The following is a 22,900-nucleotide window of genomic DNA, read 5'->3' on the forward strand; positions in this document are numbered from 1 at the left end:
TCATGAGAAATAGGGTAATCTTTATCAACTTAGAAAAATTCCACTCCCTCAAAGTACAGCTATTGTAGATTCACAAGAAGCACATCCTGATCTGACCTCCCTGTCTCAGCAGCAGACAGTGCTCTCCCATCCTGGATCAAGTCTCCCTGTCACCTTCACTGCAGCCAGCCCGCCAAATTCCAGCTTGGGTACTGGGCAACAAAAGTTGTTCCCTCTAGACAGAGCTCACAACTGCAGCCAGGAACACATTCCCAGCTGTACAGCAGCCTCACAACAAGAGCCAAGCTGCCTTAAGAAACCACTGAGTTAACAATTGTTATCAACACTCCACTGCTTGCACTGTTCCAGGGAGTTTGGAAGTACAGCCCTGACTGGGAATACAGATTGTAGTCATCTGCTGAGCAGATTCAACAGCCAGACAGCAAAAACTACAGGTGGAGGAGGTAGGGGAAGAGTATGTGTGTATTGTGTGTGTCAGTGTGTGTATTGTGAGTGTGTGAGTGTGCATTGTGTGTGTATTGTTTGTGTCAGCGTGTGTATTTTGAGTGTGTCAGTGTGTATTGTGTGTATTTTGAGTGTGTCAGTGTGCATTGTGTGTATCAGTGTGTGTATTGTGAGTGTGTCAATGTGTGTATTGTGAGTGTGTCTGAGTGTGTATTGTGAGTGTGTCTGGGTGTGTGCCAGTGTCAGTGTGAATATTATGATTGTGCCAGTGTGAGTGTGCCAGTGTGTGTCAGTCTATGTACTGCGAGTGTATCAATGTCCAATTGATGGCCAGCCAGCATGAATCACCCACTGAAACTCTCAGTGCTGCCTGGATGGCAGGGACTGGGGCAGGTGGGTGGGGGGGAGGGCGAGCACGGAGGTCTGCGCATGTATGCGGTCGTGCGCACTGATAGCTCCCTGAAGGCACAAAGCTGCCTCAGGGAACTGCAGATTTATAACAATAGAAATAAAGATTTCAAAAATAAAGTGTGTCAATGAATCTGTCTGTGCGTGACCCTCATGTGATTCTGTCACATGAGCAGGCACATGTTATAGTTGAGATTTAAACATTTTTATTTTATATTTAATTCTTGTTGGAAACTTCATTCCGCCCATGTCGGTGTGTGTATCAGTGTAAGTGTGTTAGAGAGTGTCAGTCCGAGTGTGTCAGTGAGCGCTCAGTATGACTGTGTCTGTGTGAGTGTATTAGTGAGTGTGTCAGTGTGCATGTGGCAGGGGTGTGTCAGTGTGTGTGTGTGTCAGTATGAGTGTGTATGTCAGTGTTAGTGCATCAGTAGGTATGTCAGTGAGTGTGTGTCGGTATGTGTATTAGTATGAGCATGTCAGTGTGTGTGTGTCAGTGAGTGTGTAAGTATGTGTCAGTTTGTGTGCCAGTGTGAGTGTCAGTGAGTTTGTCAGTGTGTGTCTCAATGTGAATGTGTCAGTGTGTGTCTGTCAGTGTGTGTGTCAATGAATCTGTCTGTGCATGTGTGTGTCAGTGTGTGTGTGTGTGTCAGTGTGTCTGTCAGTGTATGTTTCAGTGAGTATGTCAGTGTGTGTGAAAGTGTGGGTGCCAGTGTGTGTGTGTGCGTCAGTATGAGTGCGTCAGCAAGTGTGTCATTGTCTGTGTTAATGAGTGTGTCAGTGTGAGTGTACCAGTGTCAATGCATCCGTGAGTGTGACAGTGTGAGTGTGACAGTGTGTGTCAGTATGAGTGTGTCAGTGTGAGAGTGTCAGTGAATGTGTGTCAGTGTGTGTGCCAGTGTGTATCAGTGCGCATGTGTCAGTGTGTGTGTCAGTGTGTGTGTGTGTTAGTGTGTGTGTCAGTGAGTGTTAGTGTTTATATCAGTGTGAGTGTGTCAGCATGTATGTTAGTGCGAGTGTGTCAGTGAGTGTCAGTGTGTGTGCCAGTGTGTGTCATTGTGTGTGTCAGTGTGAGTGCGTACATGAGTGTGTCAATGTCTGCGTGTTAGTGTGAGTGTGTCCGTGCATGTGTCAGTGTGTGCATGTTCATGTGAGTGTGTCAGTGAGTGTGTCAATTTGTGTGCCAGTGTGAGTGTCAGTGAGTGTGTCAGTGTGCGTCAATGTGATTGTGTTAGTGTGTGTCTGTCAGTGTGAGTGTGTTTGTGTGTGTATATCAGTGTGTGTGTCAGTGAGTCTGTGTGTGTGTCTGTCAGTGTGTGTCTGTCAGTGTATGTTTCAGTGAGTATGTTAGTGTGTGTGTGTCAGTGTGGGTGCCAGTGTGTGTGTGTGTGTGTGTGTGTGAGTGTGAGGGTGCCAGTGTGTGTCAGTATGAGTGTGTCAGCGAGTGTGTCAGTGAGTGTGTCAGTGTCTGTGTTAATGAGTGTGTCAGTGTGAGTGTGCCAGTGTCAGTGCATCAGTGAGTTTGACAGTGTGAGTGTGACAGTGCATGTCAGTATGAGTGTGTCAGTGTGTGTGCCAGTGTGTATCAGTGTGCATATGTCAGTGCGTGTGTTAGTCTGAGTGTGTCAGTGAGTGTGTTAGTGTTTGTATCAGTGTGAGTGTGTCATTGAAAGTGTGTCCGTATGTATGTCAGTGTGTGTGTCAGTGAGTGTCAGTGTGTGTGCCAGTGTGTATAAGTGTGTATGTGTCTGTGTGTCAGTGTGTCAGTGTGTATGTGTTAGTGTAAGTGTGTCAGTGTGTGTGACAGTGAGTGTGACAGTGTGTGTCAGTATGAGTGTGTTAGTGTTTGTATCAGTGAATGTGTGTTTGTATGTATGTTGGTGTGTGTCAGTATGTGTGTCAGTGCGAGTGTGTCAGGGAGTGTCAGTGTGTGTACCAGTGTGTGTCATTGTGCGTATCAGTGTGAGTGTCAGTGAGTGTCTCGATGGGTGTGTGTTAGTGTGTGTCCATGAGTGTGTCAGTGTGTGTATGTCCATGTAAGTGTGTCAGTGAGTGTTGTCAGTGTGTGTTGTCAGTTTGTGTGTCTCAGTGTGTGCCTGTGTGTGTGTTAGTGTAAGTGTGTCAGTGAGTGTGTCAGTGTGTGTGTGTCAGTGTGTGTGTGATGGTGTGTGCATGTCAGTGTGTACATGTCAGTGAGCACGTTAGTGTGATTGTGTCCATGTGAATGTCAGTATTTGTGTCAGTGTGAGTGTGTCAGTGAGTATGTCAGTGTGTGCATGTCAGTATGAGTGTGTCAGTGTGAGTGTATCAGTGTGAGCGTCAGTGGGCTGAATTTTGTCCTTATTGGGTGGGCGGGCCCAGGAGTGGCCATGAAACTGACCGAGGAGGCCACCACACCTCACCAAGAGGGCATGGGAGGAGGTGGCAGCACTGACCTGCTGCACTCAGGAAGGGTGAGTACCGTGTCAGCATGGGTCAGTGCGCAGAAGTGTTAAGGTCTGGCTGTCCCCCTGTGGACGATCCTTAATGCCACGGTCAATAACGCTGGAGCTGGGGAAGGGGCTGAGCCCTGGCTGCTTAGTCTGAGTGCTTGCGGACTGAGGGTCACGATTCGGATGTGCCCTGCCAGGTGCTCCTCAGGTGGGGTTGGCATGCTGCAATGGCGCTGCAGGTAGAGAGTGGACTAATCGATGCTCCTCTGTCCTTTCAGGAGAAGACGGCCCACAACCAATTGGAGAGGACACGTACAGGTGGAGGCAAGCCCAACCTCGTGCTGCTCAGCAGGTTTGAGCAAGGCCCTGCAGCTGGAGAGTTGGGCACTCCCTGTGCAACTGGGCGTGGAGAGGCAGGGGTGCCAGATGAAGGTAAGAGCGCAGTGCACAAAGGTGAGGGTTTTGGATTGTGCAGCCATTCTAGTGTAGTCTCTTCACTGATGTAAGCTTCAAACCTGGAGTCCCCATTGATCATTGAAAGATGAGGGCACTGTGATGCAGATCTCCATTGTCTCACCAGGGTGTCTGGTATGCACAGTGACAGTGTGATGATTTTAACTAGTGACATTTCCTTATTCTCCTTTAGATTCACCAGCAGCCATTCACTCTCCTGACCCCGGAGGACCACTGGGCTCCATCTGCACCTGTGTCATACCCACTGTCTGAACCAGGTATCAGTGCAGATACCAGCACCCCGGTGGGCATTGGATCATTGGATAGTATCTCGGTGCACAGCGGTGAGGCCACTTCACATTCATTTGAGGTGCAGGCGGAGGCAGAGAGTGCCCAGGGCGCCGGCAGTCGGAGGACTGCTGGGGACCAGGAACGTGCTCAGTCGGTGGCTGTTGATGAACCTCTGGAGTCGCCCCTGAGGCAGCAGCTGCTGGAAGTCCAGCAGGGTGTGCGGGAGGCTCTAGCGGAGATACATGATGGAATGCGTGCCATGGTCTCCATTGTGGAGGAGTCCACGTGGAGCATAAACACTTCATTGACCCTCATGGCCGAGCACACTGCCTCCTCCATTGACAGAGTGGTGACTGTCATGGAGAGGCAGATCCAGGGACAGAATCAGGGGTTCCTGGGGTTGCGCTTGGACCTGCAGCCCTCACACAGGCAATGACCTCAGGTGGTTATTGTCAGTGTGGGAGATGGATTGGGCACCCAGTATCCCAGCTAGGTGCCCGTCCATCAATGTTAAGCAGGGAGGTCCAAAGTGACCTCACGTTGGTGCACAACCTACTTGCCGTCCCTGCGGGCTCCTCTCAGGACGCTCCGGATGACGGCAGCAGCTCCTCCACCCCTCTGCCAGTGACTGTGGCATCTGATGAGGCTGCGGAGATGCCATGTCACTGGCCGCTCCCTCCCAGGTGGGGCCAGCACAGGCTCCACTGGCCAGAGGACACCCGCCAAGGTCATCAAGGCCAGCAAGACAGCAGAGTGAGCAGGCTGTCTCTAATGCCGGTGCCAGCGAGAAGCGTGATTTTATGTTCATTTATGTTTAGTTAATGTATACTGATCTGGGACTTAAGACCAGAGGGGTTGATGTAAATAGTCTGTACATATCAAAATGATATAAACCTGGTTTTGTCATCATGGCCTGAGTATGCTTCACCTCGTTATTTCATTGGTGCAGAGTACGCCAGTATATAATGCCCGATGTGAATGGTTCTAAACTTTATCACACAGGCACTGAGTGGACTTTGGGTTTAAAGGAAAGGGTCAGTTCAGACATCCAGGATGGAGGCAGCAGCCCTGGAATGTGGTTGAAGCTGATCTTTGGCAGCTTGGCTGAAGGAGCGTTGGATCAAGGTGTCCCTGGTGTCCCTGCCTCTCTGTGGGTTATGAAGGCCCACCTCCACATCCTCACTGTGCTTGTCCTCAGACTCACTACTGGACTCATCAGCTGTGGCCTGTGGAGCTGTGTCAACATCCTCTTCCTCCATTGTGACCCCCCTTGCCAGAGCCAGATTGTGGAGAGTGCAGCATGCAACCATGAACAGTGACACTGGCTCTGGGAGCATTGCAGTGCTCCCACTGAATGGTCCAGACATCGGAAGCGCATCTTGAGAAGACCGATGGCTCTCTGCACCACAGACCTTGTGGTGCTGTGGCTCCTATTATAAAACTGTTCAGCTTCTGTTCTTGGACAGCGGAGAGGCGTCATGAGCCACCTGCTGAGGGGATAGTCACTGTCACCCAGCAACCATCCATCAAGCCGGACTGAAAAGCCCTGGCACCTGGGAGTGTCTGAGGATGTAGACGTCGTGGGAGCTGCCTGTGTACCATGCACAGACTTGTAGAATCAGCACCCTGTGATCACACACTATCTGCATGTTCATGGAGTGGAAGCCCTTCCTGCTGCTGCCTTGAAGGCCACATGTGTACAGTCTATTGCACCCTGGACACGGGGGAAGCCAGCAATGGCTGCGAAGCCTCTGGCTCGCTGTATCTGGCTGGCCTCGTCCATACGGTAAAGAATAAAGGTCAGTATCTGCCTGAACAGAGCTTCTGTCATCAGCTTGACACAACTCTGGACAGCTGATTGGGACACTCCATAAAAGATATCCCGGAGAGCCCTGGAAAGAGCCGGAGGCATAGAAGTTGAGGGCCACTGTGACCTTCAGAGCCACTGGCATGGGGTGTCCATCCATACAGTCAGAGCTGATCTCAGGGCCGATCACCTGACAGATGGAGGTCACTGTCTCTCTTGAGAGCCAAAGCCTCCTTCGGCATTGCACCTCGGACATATTGAGGTAGCTGCATCGTCACCTGTAAACCCTGGCAGCAGGATAGTGGCGTCTTCTGCAGCCCCTTCCACCTTGGACCACCTGCTGGCCCTGGCCCCCTTGTGCCTGTGTATCTCCTCCCACAGGTCCCTCTCCTGGAAGCTGCATTGGGACACCTGGCCTCCTCTCCCTTCTGCCCCTCTCTTCCTCCTCAGAGGAGGTGCCACCAGCAGAGACCACAATCCCCATTACCAGGGTTAGGGAAGGCTGTCTGATACCTGGAAGGGCCCACACGGTCTGAATCCTCCAGGGGCCTGGCAGAAACCGATGAAGCCTGGAAATGCCAAGAATAAAGCACCGAGCAGAGATGAAGCTGCCAAGTACCAATAAGCAACCAGCAGCAAACTATCTCCAAAACCCCTCACCACTCACAGTGGCAATGCTGCTGATCCTTTTTATCCTGCCCTTGGATGAGGTTTGAAGAAATGCCGGCTGGGCCATCTGCCTGTTTTGCCTGGGCAATGAGCAGAAAACCGCATGGGTGATGAAAAATCTCAAACAATTGGACTGTTAAGGGCCTTAAGTGGTCTATTAATTAATAGTGGGCAATGCTCTGGCACCCATGCGTGCCCGCCAGGCTAAAGATTGCAGAGTGCACGATGACTTCGGGACGCTTGCCCGATATCATTGTTCAGGTCGGCTGCTTGCCTGCCCAACAAGGGAAAAATTCTGTCCAGTGTGTGTGTGTGTGTCAGTGTGTTTGTCAGTGTGTGTGTCAATGTGTGTATGTCATTGTGAGTGTGTCAATGTGTGTATGTCATTGTGAGTGTATCAATGCATGTGCCAGTGTGTGTATGTCAATGTGAGTGTGTCAGTGAGCGTGTCAGTATGTGTGTGACAGTACGAGTGTGACAGTGTGTGCATCAGTGTGAATGTGTTAATGTATGTGCCAGTGAGTGTGTCAGTGAGTGTGTCAGTGTGTTTGTCAGTATGTGTCTGTCATTGTGACTGTGTCAGTGTGTGTCTTTCAGTGTGTGTCAGTGAATGTGTCTGTGTGTGTCTGTCAGTGTGTTTATGTCATTGTGAGTGTGTTAGCGAGTGTGTCATTGTGTGTGTCAGTTTGGGTGTATCAGTGTATGTGTGTGTGTGTAAGTGGAGTGTGTCAGTGTGCAAGTGTCAGTGTGTGTGTTTCAGTGTGAGTGTATCAGTGTGTGAAAGAGTGTGAGTGTGTCAGTGTGTGTGTGTTAGTATTAGTGTGTCAGTGTGTATGTATGTGTCAGTGTGTGTGTGTCACTGGGTGTGTGTCAGTATGAGTGTGTCAGTGTGTGCATCAGTGTGAGTGTGTCAGTGTGTGTGTGTGTTAGTGTTAGTGTGTCAGTGTGTATGTGTGTGTCATTGTCTGTGTCAGTGGGTGGTTGTCAGTGTGTGTGCCAGTGTGAGTGTGTCAGAGTGTGTTTCAGTGTGTATGTGTGTCAGTGTGCGTCAGTGTGAGTGTGTTAGTGTGTGTGTCAGTGTGCGTGTCAGTATGTGTGTCAGTGTGAGTGTGTCAGTGTGTGTGTGCCAGTGTGAGTGAGTCAGTGTGTGTTTCAGTGTATGTGTGTGTGTGTGTCTGTGTGAATGTGTGTGTGTGTGTCAGTGTGTGCGTGTGTTTCAGTGTGTGTGTGTCAGTGTGAGTGTCAATGTGTGTGTGTCATTGTGTGTCAGTGTGAGTGTGTCTGTGTGTGAGTGCCAGCGTGCGTGTGTCAGTGTGTGTGTGTTGGTGTGAGTGTGTCAGTGTGCATATGTCAGTGTGTGTGTGTCAGCGTGAGCGTGTCAGTTTCTGTGTGTCAGTGTGAGTGTATCAGTGTGTGAAAGAGTGTGAGTGTGTCAGTGTGTATGTATGCGTCAGTGCGTGTGTCACTGGGTGTGTGTCCGTGTGTGTGTGTACCAGTGTGAGTGTGTCAGTGTGTGTTTCAGTGTGTATGTGTGTCAGTGTGATTGTGTCTGTGTGTGTCAGTGTGTATGTGTATGTGTGTGTCAGTGTGTGTGTGTGTCAGTGTGAGTGTGTCAGTGTGTGCATGTCGGAGTGTGTCAGTGTGAGCGTGTCAGTGTGTGTGTGCCAGTGTGAATGTGTGTTTCAGTGTGTAAGTGTGCCAGTGTAAGTGTGTCAGTGTGAGTGTTTCAATGTGTGTCAGTGTGTGTGTGTCAATGGGTGTGTCAATGGGTGTGTGTCAATGAGTGTGTGTCTGCATGTGTGTGCTAGGTGTGTGTCAGTGTGTGTGTCTGTCAGTGTGTGTGTGTCTGTCAGTGTGCGTGTGTGTCAGTGTGTGTGTGCCAGTGTGTGTGTGTCAGTGTGTGTGTCAATGGGTGTGCTTCAGCGTGTATGTGCCAGTGTGTGTGTGCCAGTGTGTGTGCGTCAGCGTGAGTGTGTCATTGTGTGTTAGTGTGAGTGTGTCAGTTTGTGTGTGTCAGTGTGAGTGTGAGAGTGTGTGTGTGTCAGTGTGAGTGTGTCAGTGTAAGTGTGTCAGTGTGAGTGTTTCAATATGCGTGTGCCTGTGTGTGTCTGTGTCAGAGGGTGTGTGCCAGCATGTGTGTGCCAGTATGTGTGTCAGTGTGTGTGTCTGTCAGTGTGAATGTGTCCGTGTGTCAGTGTGAATGTGTCACTGTGTGTGTGTCAGTGTGAGTGTGTCAATGTGTGTCTGTCAGTTTGTGTCAGTGTTTGTGTGTCAGTGTTTATGTGTCAGTGTGAGCGTGTCAGTGTGAGTGTGTCATCAGTATGTGTGTCAGTATGTGTGTCAGTGTGAGTGTGTCAATGTGTGTGTCAATGTGTGTGTCAATGTGTGTGTCAATGTGTGTGTGTCAGTGTGTGTCAATGCGTGTGTGTCAGTGTGTGTTAGTATTTGTGTGTCAGTGTGTGTGTGTCAGCGTGAGTGTGTCAGTTTCTGTGTGTCAGTGTGTGTGTGTCAGTGTGAGTGTGTCAGTGTGAGTGTGTCAGTGTGCATATGTCAGTGTGTGTGTGTCAGCATAAGCATGTCAGTTTCTGTGTGTCAATGTGCGTGTGTCGGTGTGTGTCAGTGTGAGTGTGTCAGTGTGAGTGTGTCAGTGTGTGTGTGTAAGTGTGAGTGTGTCAGTGTGTGTGTCAGTGTGAGTGTATCAGTATGTGTGTCAGTGTGAGTGTGTCAGTGTGTGTCTGTCAGTGTGAGTGTGTCTGTTTGTGTCACTGTGAATGTGTCACTGTGTGTGTTGGTGCGTGTGTCAGTGTGAGTGTGTCAATGTGTGTCTGTCAGTGTGTGTCAGTGTTTGTGTGTCAGCGTGAGTGTGTCAGGTTCTGTGTGTCAGTGTGTGTGTGTCAGTGTGAGTGTGTCAGTGTGAGTGTGTCAGTGTGCATATGTCAGTGTGCATATGTCAGTGTGCATATGTCAGTGTGTGTGTGTCAGCATAAGCATGTCAGTTTCTGTATGTCAATGTGCATGTGTCAGTGTGTGTGTCAGTGTGTGTGTGTGTCAGTGTGTGTGTCAGTATGTGTGTCAGTGTGAGTGTGTCAGTGTGTGTGTCTGTCAGTGTGAGTATGTCTGTTTGTGTCAGTGTGAATGTGTCACTGTGTGTGTTGGTGCGTGTGTCAGTGTGAGTGTGTCAATGTGTGTCTGTCAGTGTGTGTCAGTTTTTGTGTGTCAGTGTGAGTGTGTCAGTATGTGTGTCAGTGTGTGTGTGTGTCAATGTGTGTGTGTCAGTGTATGTTAGTATTTGTGTGTCAGTGTGAGTGTGTCAGTGTGTGTGTGTCGGTGTGTGTCAGTGTGAGCGTGTCAGTGTGTGTGTCAGTGTGTGTGTGTCAGTGAGTGTGTGTCAGTGAGTGTGTGTCAGCGTGTGTGTGTGCCAGTATGTGTGTCAGTGTGTGTATCTGTCAGTGTGAGTGTGTCTGTTTGTGTCAGTGTGAATGTGTCACTGTGTGTGTTGGTGCATGTGTCAGTGTGAGTGTGTCAATGTGTGTTTGTCAGTGTGTGTCACTGTTTGTGTCAGTGTTTGTGTGTCAGTGTGAGTGTGTCAGTATGTGTGTCAGTGTGTGTGTGTGTCAATGTGTGTGTGTCAGTGTGTGTGTGTGTGTGTTAGTATTTGTGTGTCAGTGTGAGTGTGTCAGTGTGTATGTGTGTCTGTGTGTGTGTCATTGTGAGTGTGTCAGTGTGTGTGTGTCAGCATGTGTGTGCCAGTGTGTGTGTCAGTGTGTGTCTGTCAGTGTGTGTGTGTCTGTGTGTGTCAGTGTGCATGTGCCAGTGTGTGTGCATCAGTGTGTGTGTCAATGGGTGTGTGTCAGCATGTGTGTGCCAGTGTGTGTGTCAGTGTGTGTGTGTGTCAGTGTGTGTGTGTCAGTGTGTGTGTGTCAGTGTGTATGCTTCGGTGTGTCTGTGTCAGAGTGTGTCGGTGTGTGTCAGTGTGAGTATGTCAGTGTGAGTGTGTCAGTGTGAGTTTCAGTGTGAGTTTATCAGTGTGAGTGTGTCAGTGTGAGTGTGTCAGTGTGAGTGTGTCAGTGTGAGTGTGTCAGTGTGAGTGTCAGTGTGTGTGTCAGTGAGTGTGTGTCAGTGTGTGTGTGTCAGTGTGTGCGTTTCAGTGTTTATGTCAACGTGTGTGCCAGTATGTGTGTGTGTGTGTCAGTGTGTGTGTGTCAGTGGGTGTGTTTCAGTGTTTGTGTGTCAGTGGGTGTGTTTCAGTGTGTGTGTCAGTGGATGTGTCAGTGGATGTGTCAGTGTGTGTGTGCGTCAGTGTGTGTGTCAGTGTGAGTGTGTCAGTGTGTCTGTCAGTTTGTGTGCCAGTGTTTGTGTGTCAGTGTGTGCGCTTCAGTGCGAGTGTGTCAGTGTGAGTTTATCAGTTTGACTGTGTCAGTGTGTGTGTGTCAGTGTGAGTTTGTCAGTGTGAGTGTGTCAGTGTGTGTGTGTCAGTCAGTGTGTCTCAGTGTTTGTATGTCTGTGAGTTTATCAGAGTGACTGTGTCAGTGTGTGTGTGTGTCAGTGTGTGTGTGTCAGTGTGTGTGTCAGTGAGCGTGTGTCAGTGTGTGTGTGTCAGTGTGTGCGTTTCAGTGTTTATGTCAATGTGTGTGCCAGTGTGTGTGTGTGTGTGTGTGTGTGTGTGTGTCAGTGTGTGTGTGTCAGTGTGTATGCTTCGGTGTGTCTGTGTCAGAGTGTGTCGGTGTGTGTCAGTGTGAGTATGTCAGTGTGAGTGTGTCAGTGTGAGTTTCAGTGTGAGTTTCAGTGTGAGTGTGTCAGTGTGAGTGTGTCAGTGTGAGTGTGTCAGTGTGAGTGTCAGTGTGTGTGTCAGTGAGTGTGTGTCAGTGTGTGTGTGTCAGTGTGTGCGTTTCAGTGTTTATGTCAATGTGTGTGCCAGTATGTGTGTGTGTGTGTCAGTGTGTGTGTGTCAGTGGGTGTGTTTCAGTGTTTGTGTGTCAGTGGGTGTGTTTCAGTGTGTGTGTCAGTGGATGTGTCAGTGGATGTGTCAGTGTGTGTGTGTGTCAGTGTGTGTGTCAGTGTGAGTGTGTCAGTGTGTCTGTCAGTTTGTGTGCCAGTGTTTGTGTGTCAGTGTGTGCGCTTCAGTGCGAGTGTGTCAGTGTGAGTTTATCAGTTTGACTGTGTCAGTGTGTGTGTGTCAGTGTGAGTTTGTCAGTGTGAGTGTGTCAGTGTGTGTGTGTCAGTCAGTGTGTCTCAGTGTTTGTATGTCTGTGAGTTTATCAGAGTGACTGTGTCAGTGTGTGTGTGTGTCAGTGTGTGTGTGTCAGTGTGTGTGTCAGTGAGCGTGTGTCAGTGTGTGTGTGTCAGTGTGTGCGTTTCAGTGTTTATGTCAATGTGTGTGCCAGTGTGTGTGTGTGTGTGTGTGTGTGTGTCAGTGTGTGTGTGTCAGTGGGTGTGTTTCAGTGTTTGTGTGTCAGTGGGTGTGTTTCAGTGTGTGTGTCAGTGGATGTGTCAGTGTGTGTGTGTGTCAGTGTATGTGTCTGTGTGTGTGTCAGTGTGAGTGTGTCAGTGTGTCTGTCAGTTTGTGGGTCAGTGTTTGTGTGTCAGTGTGTGCACTTCAGTGCGAGTGTGTCAGTGTGAGTTTATCAGTTTGACTGTGTCAGTGTGTATGTGTGAGTGTGTCAGTGTGAGTGTGTCAGTCAGTGTGTCTCAGTGTTTGTATGTCTGTGAGTTTATCAGTGTGACTGTGTCAGTGTGTGTGTGTGTCAGTGTGTGTGTGTCAGTGTGTGTGTGTGTCAGTGTGTGTGTCAGTGAGCGTGTGTCAGTGTGTGTGTCAGTGTGAGTGTGTCAGTGTGTCTGTCAGTTTGTGGGTCAGTGTTTGTGTGTCAGTGTGAGTTTATCAGTTTGACTGTGTCAGTGTGTATGTGTCAGTGTGTATGTGTCAGTGTGTGTGTGTCAGTCAGTGTGTCTCAGTGTTTGTATGTCTGTGAGTTTATCAGTGTGACTGTGTCAGTGAGTGTGTGTCAGTGTGTGTGTGTCAGTGTGTGTGTGTCAGTGAGTGTGTGTCAGTGTGTGTGTCAGTGTGTGTGTGTCAGTGTGTGTGTGTCAGTGTGTGTGTGTCAGTGTGTGTGTCTGTGTGTGTGTGTCAGTGTGTGTGTCTGTGTGTGTCGGTGTGTGTGTCAGTGTGTTTGTGTCAGTGTGTGTGTCGGTGGGAGTGTCTGTGTGTGTCAGTGTGTGTGTGTCAGTTTGTGTGTCAGTGTGTGTGTGGGTGGGTGAGTCAGTGTCTGTGTCCGTGTGTCAGTGTGTGTGTGGGTGGGTGTGTCAGTGTCTGTCAGTGTAAGTGTGTCGGTGGGTGAGACAGTGTGTTAAATTTAAATAAGGGCAGTTAGGAGGGCATGAAAGCAGAGAAAGAGAACAGAGAAAGAGAAAATGAACTTGCAAATGAGGTTAAGGGATATGTCAATAGAAGTTCAGTGGTAGACATTTGAAGAGATATTTCAGAATACTCAGAATATATACATTCCAATGAGGAAGAAAAATTCCAAGGGGAGAGCCCACCATGCGTGGTTAACTAAAAAAGTTAAAGACAGTATCAAACTTAATGAAAAAAAAAACATAATTATGGATAGAAGATTGGCTAGCTAACAGAAGCAGAGAATTGGCATAACAGAAGCAGAGAATTGGCATAAATGGGTCTTTTCCTGGTTTGCTGGATGTGATGAGTGGTGTGCCACAGGGATCAGTGCTGGGGCCTCAACTTTTTACCATTTATATAAATGACTTGGATGAAGGGACCAAAGGAATGGTTGCTCAATTTGCTGATGCCACAAAGATAGGTAGGAAAGTAAATAATGAAGAGGACATAAGGAGGCTACAAAGTGACATAGATAGGTTAATTGAGTGGGCAAAGATCTGGCAAATGGATTATAATGTGGGCAAATGTGAAATTGTCCATTTTGGCAAGAAGAATAAAAACAAAGCATATTACCTAAATGGTGAGAGGTTGCAGAGCTCTGAGATTCAGAGGAATCTGGGTGGCCTAGTGCATGAATCACAAAGGGTTAATATGCAGATACAGCAGGTAATTTGAAAAGCTAATAGAATGTTATCATTTATTGGGAGGGGAATTGATTACAAAGGTAGGAAAGTTATGCTTCAGTTGTGCAGGGCATTGGTGAGATCACATCTCGAGGATTGCATACAGTACTGAGTCCCCTTCCTAAGGAAAGATTTTTTTTTTTATTCATACATGTGATATGGGCGTCACTGGCTAGGCCCGCATTTATTGCCCATCCCTAGTTGCCCTTGAGAAGGTGGTGGTGAGCTGCCTTCTTGAACTGTTTCAGTCCATTTGGTGTCGGTACACCCATAGTGCTGTTAGGAAGGGAGTTCCAGGATCTTGACCCAGCAACAGTGAAGGAACGCTGATATATTTCCAAGTCAGGATGGTGAGTTACTTGGAGGGGAACTTCAAGGTGATGGTGTTCCCAGATATCTGCTGCACTTGTCCTTCTAGATGGTAGTGGTCATGGGTTTGGAAGGTGCTGTTGAAGGAGCCTTGGTGAATTCCTTCAGTGCATCTTCTAGATGGTACACACTGCTGCTACTGTGTGTTGGTGGTGGAGGGAGTGAATGTTTGTGGATGTAGTGCCAATCAAGTGGGCTGCTTTGTCCTGGATAGTGTTGAGCTTCTTGAGTGTTGTTGGAGCTGCACTCATCCAGGCAAGTGGGGAGTATTCCATCACACTCCTGACTTGTGCCTTGTAGATGGTGGACGGGCTTTGGGGATTCAGGAGGTGAGTTACTCGTTGCAGGATTCCCAGCCTCTGACCTGCTCTTGTAGATACAGTCTTTACACGGCTAGTCCAGTTCAGTTCCTGGTCAATGATAACTCCAGGATGTTGATGGTGGGGAATTCAATGATGTTAATGTCATTGAATGTCATGGGGTGATGGTTAGAATCTCTCTTGTTGGAGATGGTCATTGCCTGGCACTTGTGTGGCGCAAATGTTACTTGCCTCTTGTCAGCCCAAGCCTGGATATTGTCCAGGTCTTGAGCATTTGGACATGGACTGCTTCAGTATCTGAGGTGTCTTGACAGGGTGGATGTGGAGAGAATCTTTCCACTTGTGGGGGAATCTAGAACTTGGGGTCACAGTTTAAAAGTAAGGAGTAGCTCATTTAACCCAGAGATGAGGAGAAATTTTTTCTCTGATGGGTTGTGAGTCTTTGGAGCTCTCTCCCTCAAAAGGCGGTGGAAGCAGAGTCTTTGAATATTTTTAAGGCAGAGTGAGATAGATTCTTGATTAACAAGAGGGTGAAAGGTTATCGGGGGTGGACAGGAATGTGGGGTTGAGGTTACAATCAGATCAACAATGATCTTATTGAATAGCGGAGCAGCATCGAGGGGCCACATGGGCTACTCCTGCTTCTAATTCGTATGTTCATACGTTTAAATAAATGGAGCACTTTGCACAATCACTTTCAGCCAACTTGGCTTGAGTGATGGGATGAGGCCAAATATCCCTCCAAAAACCATAGGACATTGTGATCCACACATCAGGGGAATTCATTCCCAAGGCTGATAGAGCATCCGCAAAAAAAAAGGATTCTGTTTTTAGACAATTGCTATGTAATGGGTTTTGCTCAGACTGATAGAAGCCTGGACTGTGATCAGGCAGACAGCAATATGCTGATGAACAAGGCTTGTAGTGTTGGTTAATAACCTCAGGCAACTTTCTCATTAGACTGTTCCAGATTTCCAGTCCCCTAGAGTTCCTTTTTCTCTGTGTGGGGGAGTGTTTTTCTGTCTGTATGGGGTTTTTTTTTTTAGCTGTTCTTGATCTAATGATAGCTTGTGACTGCAGCTCTCTCTCTCCTGCCTGGCCTGGGAAGATTTATCCTGTGCTTTCCCTGCTGTCCTCTGAACAATGTGATCTGCACTCAGTGAATTTGTGAGTGGAGATTAGTCTGTGGTAAGTGTGAAAAGCAAGGCAATGCTTACAACTGCACACAGCCTGAGATGTGTCTTAGGGCACAGCTTGGAAAAGGGGAGGGAGGGAGTGAAGATATTGCTTGTTGCGTTAAAGAATATAACTGCGGAAATACAGACTAGAAATAGAATTAATTAGTTGGGAAGTGTTACACTGTTTTTAGTTTTACTACTGTCTCTGTTAATGATAGACAGAGCCCAAAATGTTTGAGCTGCCAGAGACATCAGGCACTTACCTGAGCAGAAATACTGGGTGTGGTGGGAGGTAGTGGTGGTGGTGGTGGTGGTTGTGTGGGGGGTGGTGCGGGGGAGTTGGATTTTAACCCTTAAAAGCAAACAGGCTTGGCTTAGGTGGGATGTTAAAATCTTAAGAATTGGAATTCCACCTTCAATCTACCCACTGCTGGTTTTACTGCTGGCAGGAAAGCAGTTGAGTAGCCAATTAATCCACTTCCAGAAACCAAGTTGAACATTTTACTTAAGTAAATATTATAATGAGGCTGCATAATCATAATTAAACACCATTTTAAATTTAAACCTGTCTAACCAAGTATTCTGATCTTGGGAAATGGGGATGCTATCGAAAGCCTGGTGTTCTTGGCCAGAAGCCAGTTAGTGAAGGGTGACACCAGAGCCAATCTTTATGCAGTGTTACATTTATCTACAGAATGAATCATTACAAGAACAGACCTCTGGACTCAACCCCAGACAGTATTGATAAGAACCTCTTTCTATCTTCTCATCTGAAGCCCGCATCACCTTGTTGAAAGACCAGCTCGCCAGTCTCGAACAACCCCCAGTGATGGAAATTCTACCGGATGAAAGCCTCCCCCCAGGAGCTAATTGCAACTGGGCAACCTGGAAGTGCCTTAACAGACTTAGGACTGGTGTAAAAAACAAAAAAACTGCGGATGCTGGAAATCCAAAACAAAAACAGAATTACCTGGAAAAACTCAGCAGGTCTGGCAGCATCGGCGGAGAAGAAAAGAGTTGACGTTTCGAGTCCTCATGACCCTTCGACAGTCTGTCGAAGGGTCATGAGGACTCGAAACGTCAACTCTTTTCTTCTCCGCCGATGCTGCCAGACCTGCTGAGTTTTTCCAGGTAATTCTGTTTTTGTTTAGGACTGGTGTAGGTCATTCAAAGGTGTCACTAAGCAAATGGGGATATACAACCAGCCCGACAACTTTTGAATGTGGAACTGAGCCACAGACTATGCAATATCTCCTGCAATGCCTATCACTAGAGGAACCCTGCACTGTTACAGATCTTGCCGAATTCAACAACAAGGCGCAAAAATGTGTCCAGTCCTGGCTGGGCCGTGTATAGACTGTCCGTGGACACGATAAGAAGAATGTAAAAACCCAACTCATGCCCTCCACCTGCATACAATTAAACACAATTGATGTACAATTAACACTGAGGGCTGCTGGATCTGGGGTGTAACTCTTAGCTCTGGATCAACTGTACCTGCTTCACCAGCCCGCCACAATCCAAAGCTCCCAACCCTTCCCATCTCCCCTGGCCTCTATCAAATATCTTCTTAGACTTCCCTGCTCTAAAGGAAATGATCCCAGCTTCTCTGGATAATCCATGGAGCTGTAACCTCTCATTCCTGGAAACATTATAGTAAATCTCTGATGTACCCAGTCCAAAAGCCTCATAAGCTTCTGAAGTGCAAAGCCCTAGATTGGGCACCTTACTCCAGCAGGGCGGAGCTAGAGTTTATCCTTTGGCAGCACCTACCAAACCCACGACCACTACCATCTAGAAGCAAATAGGTGGGAACACCACCACCTGGAGTTTCCCCTCCAAGTAACTCACCATCCTGACTTGGAAATATATCACCGTTCCTTCACTGTCACTGGGTCAAATTCCTGGAACTCCCTTCCTAATAGCATTGTGGGTGTACCTACACCACAGGGACTGCAACGGTTCAAGGAGGCAGCTCACCACCACCTTCTCAAGGGCAACTAGGGATGGGCAATAAATGCTGGCCTAGTCAGTGACGCCCACATCCCACGAATGAATAAAAGTGAATCCAGTTTGAACATAACTTGTGTGCTTTTGCACTCTCTGCCTCTATTTACAAAGCTCAGAATCCTGCTCACAAACACTCAGCAGGTCAGGCGGATTATCAGTCTGAAATGTTAACTCTGCTCTCAAACATCCCCAGGTCTCTATTCCTGCACCCTCTTTAAAATTTTGCCCTTAATTATACAATATCTTTCCTCACTCTTTCTACCAAAATGAATCACTTCCCACTTCCCTGCAAAAATTTTCATTTGTGATATATTTGTGCCTATCCCACTTGAAGTCTCACTATCTTCCACAATATTTACTATACTGTTATGTTCTGTGTCATCTGCAATTTTGAAATTGTATGCTCTACCCCCAAGTCCATGTTTACTCAAGCTGTGTTGCAAGGCCAGATATAAAGCCAATCCCCAGGTGCCTGTTGAGAAGGTGATGGTGGATCCTCTTCTTGAGCAGAGAGTCAGGAGCAGGATCAAGCTAGGGGTGGAGTCAGGAGGGGGCAGAGACCGAGGCAGAATCGGGAGGAAGGGGGATCTGGGACACAATCAGGTGGGAGAGGCGTCTGGGGAGGAGTTGGGAAGGGGAGCAGCCTGGGTGGAGTTGGGAGGGGGAAGGGATTGGGGTGGAGTTGGTGAGTCTTTCTTTTTTTTAATAAGAGTTATTAGTAAGGGTTATTAACAAAGGTTTATTAAATAAAGGAATGGCAGGGCAGCATCGACCTCTCGAATGCATATCCTGTACTATGTGGGAACTATGGGTCGTTTCCAATGTCCTGGATAACCATTTGTGCAGGATGTGTCATCAGTTGCAGCAGCTTTGAGCAGCAGCTGGTGTCACTGTGGTGCATCAGTGAGGCTGAGATCTTCGTGAATAGCAAGCCTTAGGAGCATGTAGGGAAAGAGGCAGTCAAGAAGAAACAAGGCTGCCTGAGCTATACAGGGAGGGCACAAAGACTGCAAGAGCAATAGTGATAGGAGATTCAATAGTGGGGTACAGATAGGTTTATCTGCAGCCACAGACGTGAATCCATGATGGTGTGTTGCTTCCCTGGTGCCAGGTTCAAGGATGTCACTGATGGGCTGCAGAGCGCCCTGGGAGGTGGGGGGAGGGTGGACAGCTAGTGGTCAGGGTCCACATCAGTATCAATGACATAGGTAGAAAGTGAGATGTGGTCTTGCAGTGAGAATTTAGGAATGTAGGTAGAAAATTAGCAAGCAGGGCCTCAAAGGTAGTAATCTCCAGATTACTTCCAGCGCCACACACAAGTGATTATAAAAGTAGGAGGGTAAAGCATGTGTGAATATGTGGCTGGAAAGATAGTGCAGGAAGGAGGACTTTAGCTTCCTGGGACACTGGGACAGCTCTGGGGGAGATGGACCTGCACAGGCCGGACGGGGTGTACCCAAACAGAGCAGGGAGCAATTCCCCTGCGGGGTAATTAGCTAGTGCCATTGGGGAGTGTTTAAACTAACTTGGCAGGAGTGTGGGAATGAGGAGATAATATTAGAGAGGAAAACCAAGGAGAACAGAATGCTAGGAGAGACAGATCGCACCAGAGTAGCAAACAATACATTTGGTGGAGTCACAGGAAGGGAGAAGACAATAGAGTCTAAATGAGGGTTACAGTGTCTGGAAGTGAATATGTGGAGTGTGGTAAATAAGATTGGTGAGTTACAGGTGCAGATGTGGAAATATGATGTTGTGGCAGTAACAGGCTCAAAAAGGGCAGGAATGAGGTGGGTCAAATCGATCAAGTGTCAGTCAGGGAACATTTCAAGGACAGTGATCATTGTATCATAAGGTTTAGGTTGGTTATGGAAAGGGCAGGGAACAATTCAGAGTTTGAATAATTAACTGAGGGGAAGCCAACTTCAGCGGGGTAAGAATGGTTCTGACCCAGATCAATTGGAATCAATTGGCAGGCAAATGGTAGCTGAATAATGGGCTGCCTTTGGAGACAAGATAGTTCAGGCACAGACAAGGTATGTTCCCATAAAGTGGATAGACAGAACAAACAAATCCAGAGTTCCCAGGATGATAAGAGATAGAGATTAAGATGAAGAAGAAAGAATGTATTTATGACAGATGTCAGGTGGATAATATAACCAGGAACCAGGCTTAAAAAAAAGTTCATAGGGGAAGTGAAAAAATGAATAAGAGAAGCAAAGAGAGAATATGAAAAGAGACGAGAAGCTAATATGAAAGGGAATCTACAAGTCTTCTATAGGCATATAATTAGTAAAAGGGTGGTAAAAGGAGGACTGAGGCTGATTAAGAACCAAAAGGAGGCAAGGGGCATGGCTGAGGTATTAAATTAATATATTGCATCTGCCTGTACCAAGGAAGAAGATGCTACCCAGGCCATGGTGAAAGAGGAGGTAATTCAGACACTAGAAGGGTTTGAAATTTATAAGGAGGAGGTATTGACTAGGCTGTCTGCACTTAAATTTGATAAGGAATCAGGACTGGATGGAATGTATCCAAGGATACTGAAGGAAATCAGAGTGGAAATTGCGGAGACACTGGCCATAATTTTCCAATCATCCTTAGACTCAGGGGTAATGCTAGAGGACTGGAGGATTGCAAATGTTATACCCCTGTTCACAAAAGCCCAGCAATTGCAAGCCAGTCAGTTTAACCTCAGTGGTGGGGAAGCTTCTGGAAATGGTAATTTGGAACAAAATTAATAGTCACTTGGGCAAACATGAGTTAATTAAGGAAAGCCAGCATTGATTTGTTATGCAAAAGTCATGTTTAACTAACATGCTGGAGTTTTTTGATGTAGTAACAGAGAGGGTCGATGAGGGGAATGCTGTTGATGTGGTGTACACGGACTTCCAAATGACATTTGATAAAGTGTCACACAACAGACTTGTGAGCAAAGTTAGAGCTCATGAAATAAAAGGGAAAGTAGCAACATGGGTACAAAATTGGCTGATTGACAGGAAACAGAGAGTAGTGGTGAATAGTTTTTTTGGGACTGGAGGTAGGTTTATAGTGGAGTTCCTCAGTGGTCAGTGTTAGGACCCCTGCTTGTCCTGATATATATTAATGACCTAGACCTTGGTGCAAAGGGCACAATTTCAAAACTTGCAAACGATTCAAAACTTAGAAGTGTTGTGAACTATGAGGAGGAGAGTGTAGAACGTCAAAAGGACATAGACTTGTTGGTGGAATGGCAGACAAGTGGCAGGTGAAATTTAATCCAGACAAGTGTGAAGTGATTCATTTTGGTAGGAAGAACACAGAGAGACAATATAAAATAAAGGGCACAATTCTAAAGGGAGTGCATGAGCAGAGAGACCTGGGTGTATATGTCCATGAATCATTGAAGGTGGCAGGTGTTGTATGTTGGTTAGTTTAGTTTCAGATTGATTAGGTTGGTATATTCAAACAAGAGATTTATTTTATACAACTGACCTATGTGCAGTTATCCATGTCTACGTGTTACACTGCTGAAGCCATGAATATTCTCCCTCTTGGCTCCTAGTCATGTGTTCTATTACATCATCATTATGGAAAGTACTATTTACATAGTCCCACACATTAACTTTTACAAACCCTAATACTACAGCAGGACACAGCATGCAGTTAATAAAGCAACCATCATTCTAGGCTTTATTAATAGGGACATAGAGTATAAAAGGGAGAAAGTTATATTAAATCTGTATAAACACTGGTTCAATCTCAACTGCAGTATCACGTCCAGTTCTGGGCACCACACTGTAGGAAGGATGTGAAGATATTAGAGAGGGTGCAGAAAAGATGGACGAGAATGGTTCTAGGAATGAAGAACTTGAGTTACTTAGAAGGATCAGGCAAGTTGGGACCATTATCCTTGGAGAAGAGAAGGTTGAGAGATTTGAGAGAGGCATTCAAAATCATGAGGGGTCTGGACACAGCAGATGGGGAGAAACTGTTCCTATTGGTGGAAGGATTGAGAACCAGAGGACAGAGATTTAAGATAATCGGTAAAAGAAGCAATGGCGACATGAGGATAAACCTTTTCACCAGCGAGTGGTTAGGATCCAGAATGTGCTGCCTGAGTTTGTGGTGGAGACACAATTGAGTCTTTCATAAGGGAATTGGATCATTATCTGAAAAGGAAGAACGTGCAGGGTTACATGGAGAAGGCGGGAGAATATGTCTAGGTGAGTTGCTCCTTTATATGGCCAGTACAGACACAATGAGCTGAATGGCCTCTTTGTGCTGTAACCATTCTATGATTCTATAGTCCTAGTACAGAACCTCATTGTATACTTCCTGCCAATCCAAAAACCAACCATTCACCACAACTCTCTGCGTTGGTCCCTTACCATTTTTCTCTCCAGGCTGACGCTGTACCTTTAATCCAATTTGTTACAATATTGGTCAAAATGAGAAACCCATAGGCACATTATCAACTGGAAAGCCCTCACCCTCCCTCTCTTTACCACTTCAAAGAAACTCAGATTAATCGTGGGGCTGTGTATTGTCCCTGACAATCTGCCCTCCTTTATTTGCTTATGCTTGCCAAACTGCCTGTTAATTTTTTCCTGGATTATCATTTTAAAAGCTGCTCCACCAAAGGTGTGGCTATGGGTACCCGCATGGGCCCCAGCTATGCCTGTCTCTTTATGGGGTATGTGGAACATTCCTTGTTGCAGTCCTACTCCGGCCCCCTTCCACAACTCTTTCTCCGGTACATCGATGATTATTTCGGTGCTGCTTCATGCTCTCGTCAGGACTTGGAAAAATTTATTAATTTTGCTTCCAATCTCCACCCCTCCATCATTTTCACGTGGTCCATCTCTGACACTTCCCTTCCCTTCCTTGACCTCTCTGTCTCAATCTCTGGTGATAGACTGTCCACCAATATCCATTACAAACCCACCGACACCCACAGCTATCTCGACTACAGCTCCTCACACCCCACTTCCTGTAAGGACTCCATCCCATTCTCTCAGTTCCTTCGCCTCCGTCGCATCTGTTCCGATGATGCTACATTCAAAAACAGTTCCTCTGACATGTCCTCCTTCTTCCTTAACCGAGGTTTTCCACCCACGGTCGTTGACAGGGCCCTCAACCGTGTCCGGCCCATCTCCCGCGCATCCGCCCTCACTCCTTCTCCTCCCTCCCAGAAACATGATAGGGTCCCCCTTGTCCTCACTTATCACCCCACCAGCCTCCGCATTCAAAGGATCATCCTCCGCCATTTCCGCCAACTCCAGCATGATGCCACTACCAAACACATCTTCCCTTCACCCCCCTTATCGGCATTCCGTAGGGATCGCTCCCTCCGGGACACCCTGGTCCACTCCTCCATCACCCCCTACTCCTCAACCCCCTCCTATGGCACAACCCCTTGCCCACGCAAAAGATGCAACACCTGCCCCTTCACTTCCTCTCTCC

The 22,900-nt window shown here is 47.4% G+C and overlaps 1 long non-coding RNA gene across 1 annotated transcript; it reads left to right on the forward strand.

Annotated features, from left to right (window-relative positions):
* Positions 1 to 273: 273 nt before the first annotated feature.
* Positions 274 to 16,338, forward strand: LOC121280313. Its single transcript, XR_005943590.1, has 4 exons — positions 274 to 443; positions 3,560 to 3,713; positions 15,348 to 15,455; positions 16,140 to 16,338. It is a non-coding gene; the product is annotated as an uncharacterized LOC121280313 (long non-coding RNA).
* The last annotated feature ends 6,562 nt before the right edge of the window (positions 16,339 to 22,900 follow it).

Source organism: Carcharodon carcharias, chromosome 7 (assembly GCF_017639515.1).
Source record: "Carcharodon carcharias isolate sCarCar2 chromosome 7, sCarCar2.pri, whole genome shotgun sequence".
NCBI classification, from domain to species: domain Eukaryota; kingdom Metazoa; phylum Chordata; class Chondrichthyes; order Lamniformes; family Lamnidae; genus Carcharodon; species Carcharodon carcharias.